Here is a 14,983-nt window from a genome sequence, read left to right as displayed (position 1 = left end):
GAGTCAACAACTAGTTGAGCGAGTTCACAGTGGGTTGTTTAGTAATAGTGTTCATTTCGTAAGACGTTTGTTTGTTTAGTAACCCATGTATCGTTTATAATTACATCGCGGCCCTCCAGGCATGTTTGCGAAGATTAGTGGGGGTTTCCCATGTATTGTAGACTAGTTTTATTTGTATCGCGGCCCTCCAGGCATGTGTGCGAAGTTTAGTATCAGTATCGCGGCCATTCCAGGCATGTGTGCGAAGATCAGTATCAGTATCGCGGCCATTACAGGCATGTGTGCGAAGAGTAGTGGGGGCTTCCCCATGTATCACTAGTCTAGCAGTATCGATAAGTGACCTTTCCCAAATGAGGTCAGTAGTACGTAATTCTCGTAACCATGTAAGTACAATCAATCAATCAAACCCATTCCCTACCCCGGGAATCCCATGCCTTAGTAAGAGTGTGAACTCACCTTGGTTTGTTCGGTTTGTTATTGTGCTTCTAGTGTTAATTAATGGTTAGGTCCGTTACACGTGACCTAAGGTACATTGCACATAAACTCAATGTAAGTGTTTACGTTTAATTAAGGTTTACAATTCCTTGGTGTCCAAACAACTGTGTTCCGTGTGATAATTGTTTACAGATTGACATGACATAGGTTGCACATACATACAGTAACATACAGTGGCATGCAAGGTGTTCCTCATACAGGGTTTTGAACTTAGCATTATAAGTGAACTCAGATCCCTAGTGTTAACATTAAGCTCTAATACTGGTGTTTACAATAAACTCGGGCACTTACATTTACATGAAATTCGGACTACACGCACACACATCAAACTCGGACAAAACATCACCACTAAAGTTCGGACCATACATCATCAACAAAAATTCGGACATCTAGTCCTTGGGCAAAAACTCGGACCAACCAACAACAAAGCTCGGACCAAACACCCCCCACAAAACTCGGACCAAACATCACCTCTTAAAAGTCGGACCATACATTATTCATAAAATTCGGACCACACATCATTCACAAAACTCAGACCAAACAATAAATCCCAAAACTCGGATCAAGTATTCAACCTAAAACTCGGACCATGTGACTTCATAAAACCCTGACACAAATCTCCGGACTAACAATCATGCAAAATATTCAAAACCAAATCACAGTTTTCAATGGAACAGTTACAGGTTACGATCAAAACCTTACTTTTCATTCATTGGAAAATGCTGTAACCTAATCAACAATCAACCAATTCTAACATATCAGGCATCTCATTGTCATGCATTTGATTTCACAACTATTCACAAACCATTTCACAATAATCAGGATGATCAATAAACACAGAACCATTATTTGGAGAACTAGGGTTTGCAAGAATCAAATAACCAATGATTAACAACAAATAATCATTAAACATTTACCTTAGATTGATTCTAGATGGATTGGGAAATCAAGATTGATGCGAGAGAACTTGTGTAGCCAAGAATGATGAGAGTAATGGTTGTAGAGAGAATGATTTGAACTGCCGTATGATTGGAATTGGTGAGAATGATTAGGGTTGAGAGGTTTTGTTTTATTTTTCATTATTAACACTAAACACCCCTAAGTATCATCTTTTACCTAAAACACACACACCACATATAATTTACAGTCAAGGCACAAAGTTCTCATGTAAGTCAAATAATGCATAAAGTAATGCATAGTTCCATGCAATGCTAAAGATTGTGCGACCAACTTAATTGTGTTACGTTAAAGCATTAACCTGAAGTTACGGGTTGTCACATTATCCCCAACTTGAAATAAATTTCATCCCGAAATTTAGCATGCGGTTACTGAGGAGGCTAGTTGTGTTGTGTCGTTTACTGGTTTTCCTGGGGTGTCACATCATCCCCCCGTTGATTTGGAATTTCGTCCCGAAATTCTGTAGTAGCTTCGGCCTCAGTAGTAGTTGCATCGTTCTGAAATAACTGGGGATATTTGAGTTCCATTTGGTCTTCTCGTTCCCAGGTAAACTCTGGGCCACGACGGGAGTTCCAACGAACTCGTACAAGAGGTATTCTAGTGTTCTTAAGGACCTTAACATCCCGGTCCGTGATTTCAACAGGTTCCTCGACGAAATGTAACTGTTCGTCGATAGTGAGTTCCTTCAAAGGAACTATGAAGGTCTCATCTGAAAGACACTTCTTCAGATTCGACACGTGGAAAACGTTATGAACTGCACCGAGTTCTGCTGGTAGGTTCAGTTTGTAGGCCACTTTGCCTATTCTTTCAATGATTTCGAACGGTCCAACATACCACGGATGAGCTTGCCTCGTTTACCAAAACGAACCACACCCTTCCAGGGTGAGACTTTGAGTAGCACTCGATCCCCAACTTGGAACTCGAGTGGTTTTTCTACGTTTATCAGCGTAGCTTTTCTGACGGTCACGAGCTGCCGCCATGCGTTGTCGTATCTGTGCAATTCGTTTAGTAGCATCAACTACAAGTTCAGGACCTGTGATTTGACTATCGCTTACCTCTGCCCAACAAAGAGGTGATCGGCATTTACGCACGTACAATGCCTCGAATGGAGCGGCTTGTATGCTGGTGTGGTAACTGTTGTTGTACGAAAACTCCACTAACGGGAGATGTTTTTCCCAGCTGTTGCCGAAATCGATAACACACGCCCGAAGCATGTCTTCTAGAGTCTGGATAGTGCGCTCAGACTGCCCATCCATCTGAGGATGATAAGCTGTGCTCATGTCTAGCCGAGAGCCAAAAGATTTGTGCATCGCTTGCCACAGTTCTGAAGTGAATCGTACATCACGATCTGAGATAATAGAGGTTGGTACTCCATGCCTCGAAACAACTTCTTTCAAGTAAATGTCTGCTAATGTAGAGAACTTATCAGTTTCCTTGATAGCCAAGAAGTGAGCAGACTTTGTGAGTCGATCCACGATCACCCAAATAGTATCGTTCCCCCGCTGGGATCTAGGCAGGCCTGTAACAAAATCCATGGAAATTTACTCCCATTTCCATTGTGGTATCTTTGGTTGCTGAAGTAGGCCTGATGGTTTCTGGTATTCCGTCTTGACCCTTGCGCAGATCAAACACTTGCCGACGTAAGTTGCTATGTGGGCCCTCGTGCTAGGCCACCAGTACGTAGTTCTAAGATCGTAGTACATTTTATCCGAACCTGGATGTACTGAGTAGCGGGACTTATGAGCTTCATCCATTACCAGCTCGCGTAAGTTGCCATAATGTGGAACCCAAATGCGTCCTGTTATGTAGTAGGCGCCGTCTTCCCTTTGTTCTAACCGTTGCCTTGAGCCGCGTAGGGCTTCAGTCCTGACGTTTTCTGGTTTCAATGCTCCTACCTGAGCATCTCGTATCTATGAAGGAAGACTAGACTGAATAGTAAGTTGTAATGCTCGCACGCGTCTAGGCGTAGAGTCTTTCCGACTGAGGGCGTCTGCCACAACATTGGCTTTGCCTGGATGGTACTTGATGGCGCATTCATAATCGTTAAGTAAGTCGACCCATCGACGTTGCCGCATGTTTAATTCCTTCTGCTTGAAGATATGCTCGAGACTCCTGTGATCGGTGTAGATAGTGCACTTGGTACCGTACAGGTAGTGTCGCCATATCTTAAGCGCGAAAACAACAGCTCCAAGTTCTAAATCATGTGTAGTGTAGTTCTGCTCGTGAACTTTAAGTTGGCGCGAGGCGTAAGCAATGACTTTATCCCTTTGCATCAATACACAACCAAGACCTTGAATCGACGCATCGCAGTAGACCACAAAATCGTCTGTGCCCTCTGGCAATGAGAGAATAGGTGCGCTGCATAGCCTATCCTTTAGGTGTTGAAAAGCCGTTTCTTATGTATTACCCCAACGATAGGTAACACCTTTCTGTGTCAGTAATGTAAGCGGCTGTGCGATCTTTGAGAAGTCTTTGATGAACCGTCTGTAATAACCCGCCAAACCCAAGAATTGGCGTATTTCCGTTGGTGTACGCGGTGCAGGCCAGTTCCTGATCGAATCTACCTTGGATGGATCGACATGAATCCCATCCTTGTTTACCACATGGCCCAAAAAGTGGACTTCACGAAGCCAGAAGTCGTATTTTGAAAACTTGGCATACAGTTGTTCCTTTCGTAGAAGTTCCAAGATAAGTCATAGATGCTGCTCGTGTTCCTCCTGACTCTTGGAGTAGATCAGAATGTCGTCGATGAAAACAATTACAAACTTGTCTAAATAAGGCTTGCACACCCTGTTCATAAGATCCATGAAAACTGCAGGCGCGTTCGTTAGCCCGAATGGCATGACTAGAAACTCGTAGTGGCCGTAGCGAGTTCTGAATGCTGTCTTAGAGACGTCCTCATCCCGGACTCTCAGCTGATGGTAACCTGACCTCAGGTCAATCTTGGAGTAGTAGCTCAACCCTTGCAGCTGGTCGAATAAGTCATCAATACGTGGCAGAGGGTAGCGGTTCTTCACTGTCACCTAGTTGAGTTCACGATAATCTATGCACATCCTGAAGGTACCGTCCTTCTTTTTCATGAATAACACTGGAGCTCCCCAAGGCGAAGAGCTGGGACGAATAAAGCCCTTATCCAAGAGCTGTTGCAATTGCCTAGACAGTTCTTCCAGTTCGGTTGGAGCTAATCGATACGTTGCGCGAGCTATTGGTGCTGCTCCAGGAGCTAATTCAATCTGAAATTCGACCTGGCGATGAGGCGGTAGACCAGGTAAGTCTTCAGGAAACACTTGAGGAAAGTCGCGTACAACTGGAATATCCTCTAATCTCCTCTCTTTCTTTGATGCGTCTATAACAAGTGCCAAAATGGCAGTGTGACCCTTTCGTAAACATTTTTGAGCCTTCAGGAAAGAGATGATGCCAACCACAGCACCACTCTTGTCGCCTTGCACTTCGAGAGGTTCCTTACCAGAACGGGGAATACGAACAATCTTCTCCTTGCATAAGATCTCGGCTTGTTGCTGGGATAACCAATCCATACCAATGACGATGTTGAAACTACCCAGAACTATGGGAATGAGGTCTATGGAGAAAGTCTGACCAGCTAAGACGATGTTACAACCCCTGACTACGTGTGTGGCCTCTAAACTTTTACCATTGGCTATCTCTACGACATGTTTGGTGTCTAAGGGTGTTGGTGTACGTTTTAACATTTGACTAACTTTCAGAGACACATAACGGGTATCCGCACCCGAATCAAACAATACAGAAACATAAAAGTCGTCGAGAAGAAACTTACCTATAACCACGTTAGGATCATTCCTTGCGTCACCCTGCCCCAGCACGAACACACGACCCCTAGCATCGTTGCCATCATTGTTTCCCCGGTTGTTGTTGCCATTGCCCTGATTGTTGTTATTGTTGTTGTTCTGGTTCTGGTTTAACTGGGGGCAGTCACGTTTGAAGTGGCCTTCAGCACCACATTGATAGCATCCTCTGTTGCCTCGCTGCTGTTGTTGCTGCTGGTTTCGTGGAGTAGGTGGTTGTTGTTACTGATTCTGATTTGCAGGTCGTGAGCTCCTGAAATCTTTAGCCTCATGACCAAACTTGAGGCACCGCTGACAACGACCCTTGTTGCACTGTCCGTTGTGGTGCTTGTTGCAAGTATTGCACCGTGGGAGATTTCCCCGATATCCACCCTGTCTTTGATTGCCCGAAGATTGTTGACCAGGGCTCTGGTAGTTATCAGTCCTGCGCTGCTGAACCTGAGACTGAGCTGTAGCTGAACCTTTGCTGGAATCCCCATCCCATTTCCGCTTGTTATCACTGGGAGTAGCGGAAATAGTAGCATCGGTAGCACTGATACGTTTAGGCAGCCTGTTCTGTTCCACTGCCTGATCTGTGAGGCGATGAGCAAGACACTGAATATCCTGGATGTTAGCAAGGTTGGCCGATGTCATGTGGCTTTGAATTTCTGGTGCCAACCCTTTGAGATACAACTCAATACGTCTGATAGGAGGGTCCACCATAGTTGGACACAGAACGGCCAGCTCGTTTGACCGTTTTAGTATATGCCTCGATTTCCGACCCCGTCATTTTCAAATGAAAGAACTCCACCTCTAACTTGTGGATGTCGTCATGTGTGTAGTATTCTCGTTTAATCAGCTCCTTGAAATCATTCCAAGGAGTGGCGTTAGCAGCTGCCAATCCTAAAAGTTGAACTTGCGCATTCCACCAAGTCAGCACGATTCCTTCCAGTGTGCCAGTGGCGTACTTCACCCTGCGAGCCTCAGGACATTCACACATCTCAAACACAGACTCGAGCTTTTCAAACCAATGGAGGAGTCCCACTGCTCCCTCCTTGCCACTGAACGTGCTTGGACGACAGTCCATGAAGTTCTTGAAAGTGCAAACAGGTGGCTGAGTGTGTTGACCTCCTGCTTGTGCGGCTGCAAGTGCCGCATCAACTTGTTCGTTAATGAGAGCCGTCAACTGGGCTTGTGTCAAGTTAATGCGTCCAGCCATGATCTTCATAGCAAAGGTAACATAAGTGAGAGAGCGTTCGCGAATAATGCGATGACAGAAGAGAGTAAGCACACAAGTGTTCTCAAGCAATAACGAATAGTAGGCAATGTAATCTAAGCATACCACGAGAAAAGTTCTATGTAATTCTAGCAAGTAGGTAAAGTAAACATGAATAGTAGTACCTATGATGTTGAGCCTTGCACGTGGAGCGAAGCGTCGTTGTGGATCGTTGAGCACTGTATTGGTTATAGTCCGGTTTTAATAAAAACGTTTTCCCCATATTAAAACCAAGTTCTGTATAACCAATGGCTCTGATACCAATCTGTCACACCCCCAAAATCCACCCGCGGAGTATCAGCGCTTGGAGGCGTGACATGACCAGGATCAAGCCACCAATCATATTGAACATGTAACTAATAAGTAAAAGTAAATGTAATTCAACCCAACCAATATGAAAGGTGTTTAAAACATAATTGCAATATCATTGTTTAGCGGAAGCATAAAAATAAACCCAACATAAGTATGAATATGTAATGTCAAAAATGTTTAATCAACGCATTCACGATCCTTGTCCATAATGACTGCGCCTCCCAGTGCAAGCTCCATGTATACCTAACGACCTGCAAGGCATGTAACAAAGAGTCAACAACTAGTTGAGCGAGTTCACAGTGGGTTGTTTAGTAATAGTGTTCATTTCATAACACGTTTGTTTGTTTAGTAACCCATGTATCGTTTATAATTACATCGCGGCCCTCCAGGCATGTTTGTGAAGATTAGTGGGGGTTTCCCATGTATTGTAGACTAGTTTTATTTGTATCGCGGCCCTCCAGGCATGTGTGCGAAGTTTAGTATCAGTATCGTGGCCATTCCAGGCATGTGTGCGAAGATCAGTATCAGTATCGCGGCCATTACAGGCATGTGTGCGAAGAGTAGTGGGGGCTTCCCCATGTATCACTAGTCTAGCAGTATCGATAAGTGACCTTTCCCAAATGAGGTCAGTAGTACGTAATTCTCTTAACCATGTAAGTACAATCAATCAATCAAACCCATTCACTACCCCGGGAATCCCATGCCTTAGTAAGAGTGTGAACTCACCTTGGTTTGCTCGGTTTGTTATTGTTCTTCTAGTGTTAATTAATGGTTAGGTCCATTACACGCGACCTAAGGTACATTGCACATAAACTCAATGTAAGTGTTTACGTTCAATTAAGGTTTACAATTCCTTGGTGTCCAAACAACTGTGTTCCGTGTGATAATTGTTTACAGATTGACATGACATAGGTTGCACATACATACAGTAACATACAGTGGCATGCAAGGTGTTCCTCATACAGGGTTTTGAACTTAGCAATATAAGTAAACTCAGATCCCTAGTGTTAACATTAAGCTCTAATACTAGTGTTTACAATAAACTCGGGCACTTATATTTACATGAAATTCGGATTACACGCACACACATCAAACTCGGACCAAACATCACCACTAAAGTTCGGACCATACATCATCAACAAAAATTCGGACATCTAGTCCTTGGGCAAAAACTTGGACCAACCAACAACAAGGCTCGGACCAAACACCCCCCACAAAACTCAGACCAAACATCACCTCTTAAAAGTCGGACCATACATTATTCATAAAATTCGGACAACATATCATTCACAAAAATCGGACCAAACAATAAATCCCAAAACTCGGATCAAGCATTCAACCTAAAACTCGGACCATGTGACTTCATAAAACCCTGACACAAATCTCCGGACTAACAATCATGTAAAATATTCAAAACCAATTCACAGTTTTCAATGGAAAAGTTACAGGTTACGATCAAAACCCTACTTTTCATTCATTGGCAAATGCTGTAACCTAATCAACAATCAACCAATTCTAACATATCAGGCATCTCATTGTCAGGCATTTGATTACACAACTATTCACAAACCATTTCACAATAATCAGGATGATCAATAAACACAGAACCATTATTTGGAGAACTAGGGTTTGCAAGAATCAAATAACCAATGATTAACAACAAATAATCATTAAACATTTACCTTAGATTGATTCTAGATGGATTGGGAAATCAAGATTGATGCGAGAGAACTTGTGTAGCCAAGAATGATGAGAGCAATGGTTGTAGAGAGAATGATTTGAACTGCCGTATGATTGGAATTGGTGAGAATGATTAGGGTTGAGAGGTTTTGTTTTATTTTTCATTATTAATACTAAACACCCCTAAGTATCATCTTTTACCTAAAACACACACACCACATATAATTTACAGCCAAGGCACAAAGTTCTCATGTAAGTCAAATAATGCATAAAGTAATGCATAGTTCCATGCAATGCTAAAGATTGTGCGACCAACTTAATTGTGTTAATTTAAAGCATTAACCTGAAGTTACGGGTTGTCACATTATCCCCAACTTGAAATAAATTTCATCCCGAAATTTAGCATGCGGTTACTGAGGAGGCTAGTTGTGTTGTGTCGTTTTCTGGTTTTCCTGGGGTGTCACAGGACGGCCGAGAGAAACAAGAGAGGGAATGATGCAGCTTACAGGCTGAAGTGGGATGAGTTGAAGGACCTGATGATGAAAGAGTTATGCCCTCCCCACGAGCTCCAAAAGTTGGTGGCCGAGTTCTGGCATCTCAAGCAGAAGGATGGCGACAACGCTGCTCTGACTGCTCGCTTCAAGCAGCTCAGCATAATCTGCCCTGGGCAAGTGTCTACACCCGAAATCACCATCAAAAAGTATATCTGTGCTCTTCCGGATTGCGTGGCTGATTTCGTTCAAGCTGCTAAGACGTCAACCATCGAGGAAACTTTTCTACTCGCTGCTGAGATAAACGATAAGCGAGTCAAAGTTGGGTATTGGGATAAAGCTTCCAAGAATCTGCATCAGGCTACCACTGCTGCAACCGCCGAAACTGCCACCGCTCCGCAGTCTTCAAAGTCCTCTCGTCGCAAGAGGAAGAACAACAACAACAGTAGCAAAAATTGCGCTGTCACCACTGCTGCCCCGCTCCAATCAGTTCTAGCTCAACCGCAGCCTCAACACCGCCAAGTAGTGGCACCGGTTACCCAAGCACCGCTGGCCAAGCGTGCTTACATTGGTCCTCACCCGGCTTGCCCTACTTGTACCTATCACCACCCAGTGGGAATCGCCTACAGATACTGTGTGCATTGCAACATGTACGGCTACTTCACCGCCAACTGCCGTACAGGTCCATGTCAAGCTCCAGCTCCAGCTCAAGGTCAAGCTCCTGCTCAACAAGCTCTACTTACTGCTCCTCAAGGCCAACAAGCGGCTCCTGCACCCGCGATCCATGCTAGAGCTTACTTTGCGTGTGGTGATCCTAACCACTTCGCAAACATGTGCCCAAACCTAGTGATGAAGCAAGAACCACAACAGCAGCAGCCCCAGCAGCCAGCAGCCCGCGGACGTACTTTCAACATCAATGTCCGCCAAACTCAAGCCGATAACAACGTGGTCAGTGGTACGTTTCTTGTGAATGGTATTTATGCTTCGTGTTTGTTTGATACTGGAGCCGATAACTGTTTTGTATCGTTTGAATTCGAAAAGCTCCTTAATCGTAAGCGCGCCCATCTCCCCTCAACGTTCGATGTCGAAGTTGCCACCGGAAGAACCGTCACTGTAAATTCTGTTCTTTGTGATTGTACTCTCGAACTCAATAATCACGTCTTTCCTATCGACCTTATTCCGATGCAGCTCGGTAGTTTTGATGTCATAGTAGGCATGGATTTTCTTCGTGAGAATCATGCTGAAGTTGTTTGCTTTGATAAGATGATTCGCTTCTCGCTCGCTAATGGTGACCAATTTTGTGTTTACGGTGAAGTCGCATCGAAGAAACTCCAACTCATGTCATGTGTCCAGGCTAGCAAGTATCTCCGTAAGGAATACCAAGCTTTCTTGGCACACATTGTAGTAGCGGAGAAAAAGGAAGTTAAGGAGATAGACAAGGTGCCTGTAGTTCGTGATTTTCCTCTTGTATTTCCTGACGAGCTTCCTGGATTACCTCCGAGTCGTGATATTGACTTTCGTATCGACCTCGTTCCTGGAGCCAATCCTGTGGCTAGAGCTCCTTATCGACTCGCTCCGTCCGAAATGCGCGAACTCTCAAGTCAGCTCCAGGAATTGCTTGATAAAGGCTTCATTCGCCCTAGCACCTCTCCTTGGGGTGCACCAGTTCTTTTCGTCAAAAAGAATGATGGGTCGTTGCAAGGTGCTACATGTTTTTCGAAGATCGATCCATGATCAGGCTATCACCAGTTACGTATTCAAGAGGAGGATATACCCAAAACCGCTTTTCGCACCCGTTACGGCCATTATGAGTTCATTGTTATGCCTTTTGGTTTAACCAACGCACCCGCGGTTTTCATGGATCTGATGAATCACGTGTGTAAACCATTTCTTGACTGCTTCGTCATCGTGTTCATCGATGATATCCTGATCTATTCCAAGTCGAAAACCGAACACGCGCAACATCTCCGTTTGGTTCTCGAGCTACTCCAGGGGAATCGACTCTATGCCAAGTTCTCCAAGTGCGAATTTTGGCTAGAGGAGGTTCAATTCCTCGGTCATATTGTCAATAGTCAAGGTATTCACGTCGACCCCGCGAAGATCGAAGCTGTTATGAGTTGGGTTACACCTAAGAACCCGTCTAAAGTCCGTTCTTTTCTTGGACCAGCGGGCTATTATCACCGATTTATCGAAGGATTCTCTAAAATCGTTATGTCGCTTACTTTTCTCACACATAAAGACAGACCTTTTGTTTGGGGAACTGAACAAGAGACTGCCTTTCAAACTCTCAAGCATATGCTCTGCAATGCTCCCGTTCTCGCTTTACCCGACAGAAACGACGACTTCGTTGTCTATTGCGATGCCTCGAACCTTGGTCTTGGTTGTGTTCTCATGCAATGGGACAAGGTTATCGCTTACGCGTCTCGTCAGCTCAAGATCCATGAGAAGAACTATACAACCCACGACCTCTAGCTAGGCGCAGTTGTTTTTGCGTTGAAGATTTGGCGACATTACCTTTATGGTACTAAGTGTACGGTCTTCACCGACCATAGGAGCCTACAACACATCTTCAGCCAAAAAGAACTTAATATGCGTCAACGCCGATGGGTAGAACTTCTCAATGATTACGACTGTGAGATCCGTTATCATCCTGGCAAAGCAAATGTCGTTGCCGACGCTCTAAGCCGACGAAGCTATTGGCATACGTTCGTAATGTCCACGCCCAGCATCATCTCGAGACTCTCATCCGCGAAGCCCAACATGCTTGTTTCACCGAACGCACCTTGAAGAAGGAAAGATTTCTCAACAATGGAGCCCAGCTAGTGAACAAGTCGAATGGGATTTTCCACTATCTGGACCGAATTTGGATCCCTAAGCGGACCGATTTACGACAGATTCTGATGGATGAAGCCCACAAGTCTCGATATTCTATTCATCCCGGTGCCGACAAAATGTACCAGGACCTTCGTTACAAGTACTCATGGCCGGGCATGAAGAAAGATATCGCTCCTTATGTTTCGAAGTGCTTGACTTGCTCGAAAGTCAAGGCCGAGCACCAAAGACCCTCTTGCTTACTCGTCCAACCCGAGATCCCCATGTGGAAATGGGAGTGTATAGCTATGGACTTCATAACGAAACTTCATAACGAAACTTCTACACCAATGAGATCATTTATCGACATGGGATGCCTCGTGACATCATCTCTGACCGTGATGGTCAGTTTACCTCGCGTCTATGGGAAACGTTTCAATCTGCTCTCGGTACTACGCTTAATCTAAGTACCGCTTTCCATCCCCAAACCGACGGCAGACTGAGAGAATGATTTGTACCCTTAAAGACATGCTCCGTTCGTGTGTCATAGATTTCGGTGGTAATTGGGACGCATGCTTACCTTTAGTAGAATTCTTATACAATAACAATTATCATTCCAGCATTCAAATGGCACCATTTGAGGCATTATACGGAAGAAAATGTCGATCGCCTATTGTATGGCATGAGATCGGAGATGCACAGCTAACCGGTCTTGAGCTACCGCAAGAAATGACTCACAAAATCCTCCAAATTCGAGACAACCTGCTCAAAGCTCGGAGTCGTCAGAAAAGTTACGCCGATAGACGACGCAAGCCCCTTGAATTTGACGTTGGTGATCACGTACTCCTAAAGGTATCACCTTGGAAGGGTGTGGTCAGATTCGGCAAGAAAGGGAAGCTCGCGCCTCGATATGTTGGACCCTTTAAGATTCTGGAAAGGATCGACAAAGTGGCCTTGATGTGTGTAAAATGCAACATATAAATTTCATCAAATGAGGCATAAAACTAACCCTTTTTTTAGTACTAATGTTGGAAAAGTGTGCTTTTGTCTTCCTTTTGTATTTTCAGGATTAAATGAGCGCAAATGAACAAAAGAAGCAAAAATACAGCTAAATCTAACATAAATACAAGAAAAGGAATAAACTTGGCATGCCCGACCCATCGACAGCATCTTCCCAAGAAAAAACAAGAGATCAGAAGGCTGAACACGCCCCATGCCCAGTGGACACGGGGGCGTGCTCAAGTGTCTGCAGAAAAGACAAAGTTGTAGAAGCTTCTATTTCCCAACACGGGGGCGTGCCCAGCTCCACACTGCCGTGGTCAACGCTAAGATTCGCAGAATCCAAGCAAATCTTGATAGTACAGATACACTTCTGCACACGGGGCCGTGCCCAGCGGACACGGGGGCGTGGTCAACTAATGCAGACAAACTGCAATTAATGAAGAAAGAGAAAGTGGATGGACACGGAGCCGTTCCCCGATGGACACGGGGCCGTGTCCGGGCTTCTGTGCAGGCTATAAATAGAGGTGCTTGGTTCACTTCAAAAGCATCCCTTGACAAACCGCCTCTCTCCCACTTCACCCACACTCCACCACCATCACAACACCCACATCCACTACCATCATCCATCATCCATCATCCATCATCCATCATCCATCATAGAGTGTATGTAGTAGTCTCGGGATCCAAGATTGATAGTAAGAGTTCTTGGTGAAGACAAGCATTTAGTGTAATACTTTTGTTTTTTAATCTTTTCGCACTTTTTATTTGGTTTTGTATTAATGACCTTAATAACTAGTTTCTTATGTTGAAGGTGAAACTTCCTTATCATTTTTCTGTGGTGTCTTGGCATTATTTTACTGTCTATATAAAATAAAAGATTTACACCATTCATATCTCTACGGCCTATATAGAGATATGTTGGCTACCTGGTCGGGGGTTAAGGGAATGGTTTGGTAAGGTTCTTGCCTTGTTTAGTGTATAGATCCTGCAAGGACCTGGGTCAAGCTGACTAGGACCTCCTTCAATACCAACTGGTATTGGATGGCGGGGGTGCGAATGGCTTGATCCCCTCATATGTAAACTACCATTAATACATTATCCCGGCTACTTGGGATTGTATCCCTGCTGACTCAAACCACTTAGCCGAGGGTATCGTCACCTTCAAAAGACGGGCCTACCACATTATGCATTAATAACTTAATTAATTATCTTTCAATAATCCAACCCTTTAGGATTGTATCCTTGATGACTCAAACTACTAGGTTGAGGGTAACGTCACCTTCAAAAGAGGGGCCTACTACTATAACTAAGATAATCTCTTAAAAAGTGCAAAAGTGCGGAAAACATCAAAGGTTACACTAAAGGCGAGTCGGATCCAAGTGATTCATCTTGTCTATCTGTTTTATTTTTATTTTTATTTTCAGCATTTTTAGTTTTTATTGTCATCTTTAAAACTTTTTCCAAAATTTTGATTTGATTAGACGTTGAGGATAAACCGGTATTAAAAGCTCTTGTGTCCTTGGACGACCTCGGTATCTTACCAACGCTATACTACTCTCACGATGGGTGCACTTGCCCATATGTGTGTTTAGTGTTAGTAGAATATCGTGTTTTATAAATTTAAAACTTGACTAAAGTGTTAAAAAGGGCTAAAAATATAATTAAAATTATATAACGCTACACACGCATCAGCCTACAGACTCGAACTACCAGAGGAACTTAGCAACGTCCACCCGACTTTCCATGTTTCGAACCTCAGAAAGTGTCTGGCTGAGCATGATTTACAAGTTCCACTGGAGGATCTTCAAGTGGACGAACATTACACTTCGTGGAGAAGCCTGTCGAGATCATGGATCGAGAAACCAAGCAGCTCAGGCGCTCACGCATTCCCATTGTGAAAGTCACTGGGAAGGCAAACGCGACGCAGAGTTCACTTGGGAACTCGAAAGCGAAATAAAGGCGAAGTACCCGCAGTTGTTTGTTATAGCTAAGGCCTAATTTCGGGATGAAATTCCCATAACTAGGGGAGGCTGTAACACCACGTGTTTCGAAAGTTAAAGTCAAAGTCAAGATTGAAGTCAAAGGAAGAAAAGATTGCTAATTGCGATCTGTCACTCCTTGCTCAACTACTGTTTTGACTTCTTTGACTGTAATCG

The sequence above is a fragment of the Helianthus annuus genome, chromosome 12 (assembly GCF_002127325.2).
Source record: "Helianthus annuus cultivar XRQ/B chromosome 12, HanXRQr2.0-SUNRISE, whole genome shotgun sequence".
In the NCBI taxonomy this organism is placed as follows: Eukaryota; Viridiplantae; Streptophyta; class Magnoliopsida; order Asterales; family Asteraceae; genus Helianthus; species Helianthus annuus.
Note: the sequence above shows the minus strand (reverse complement) of the source record.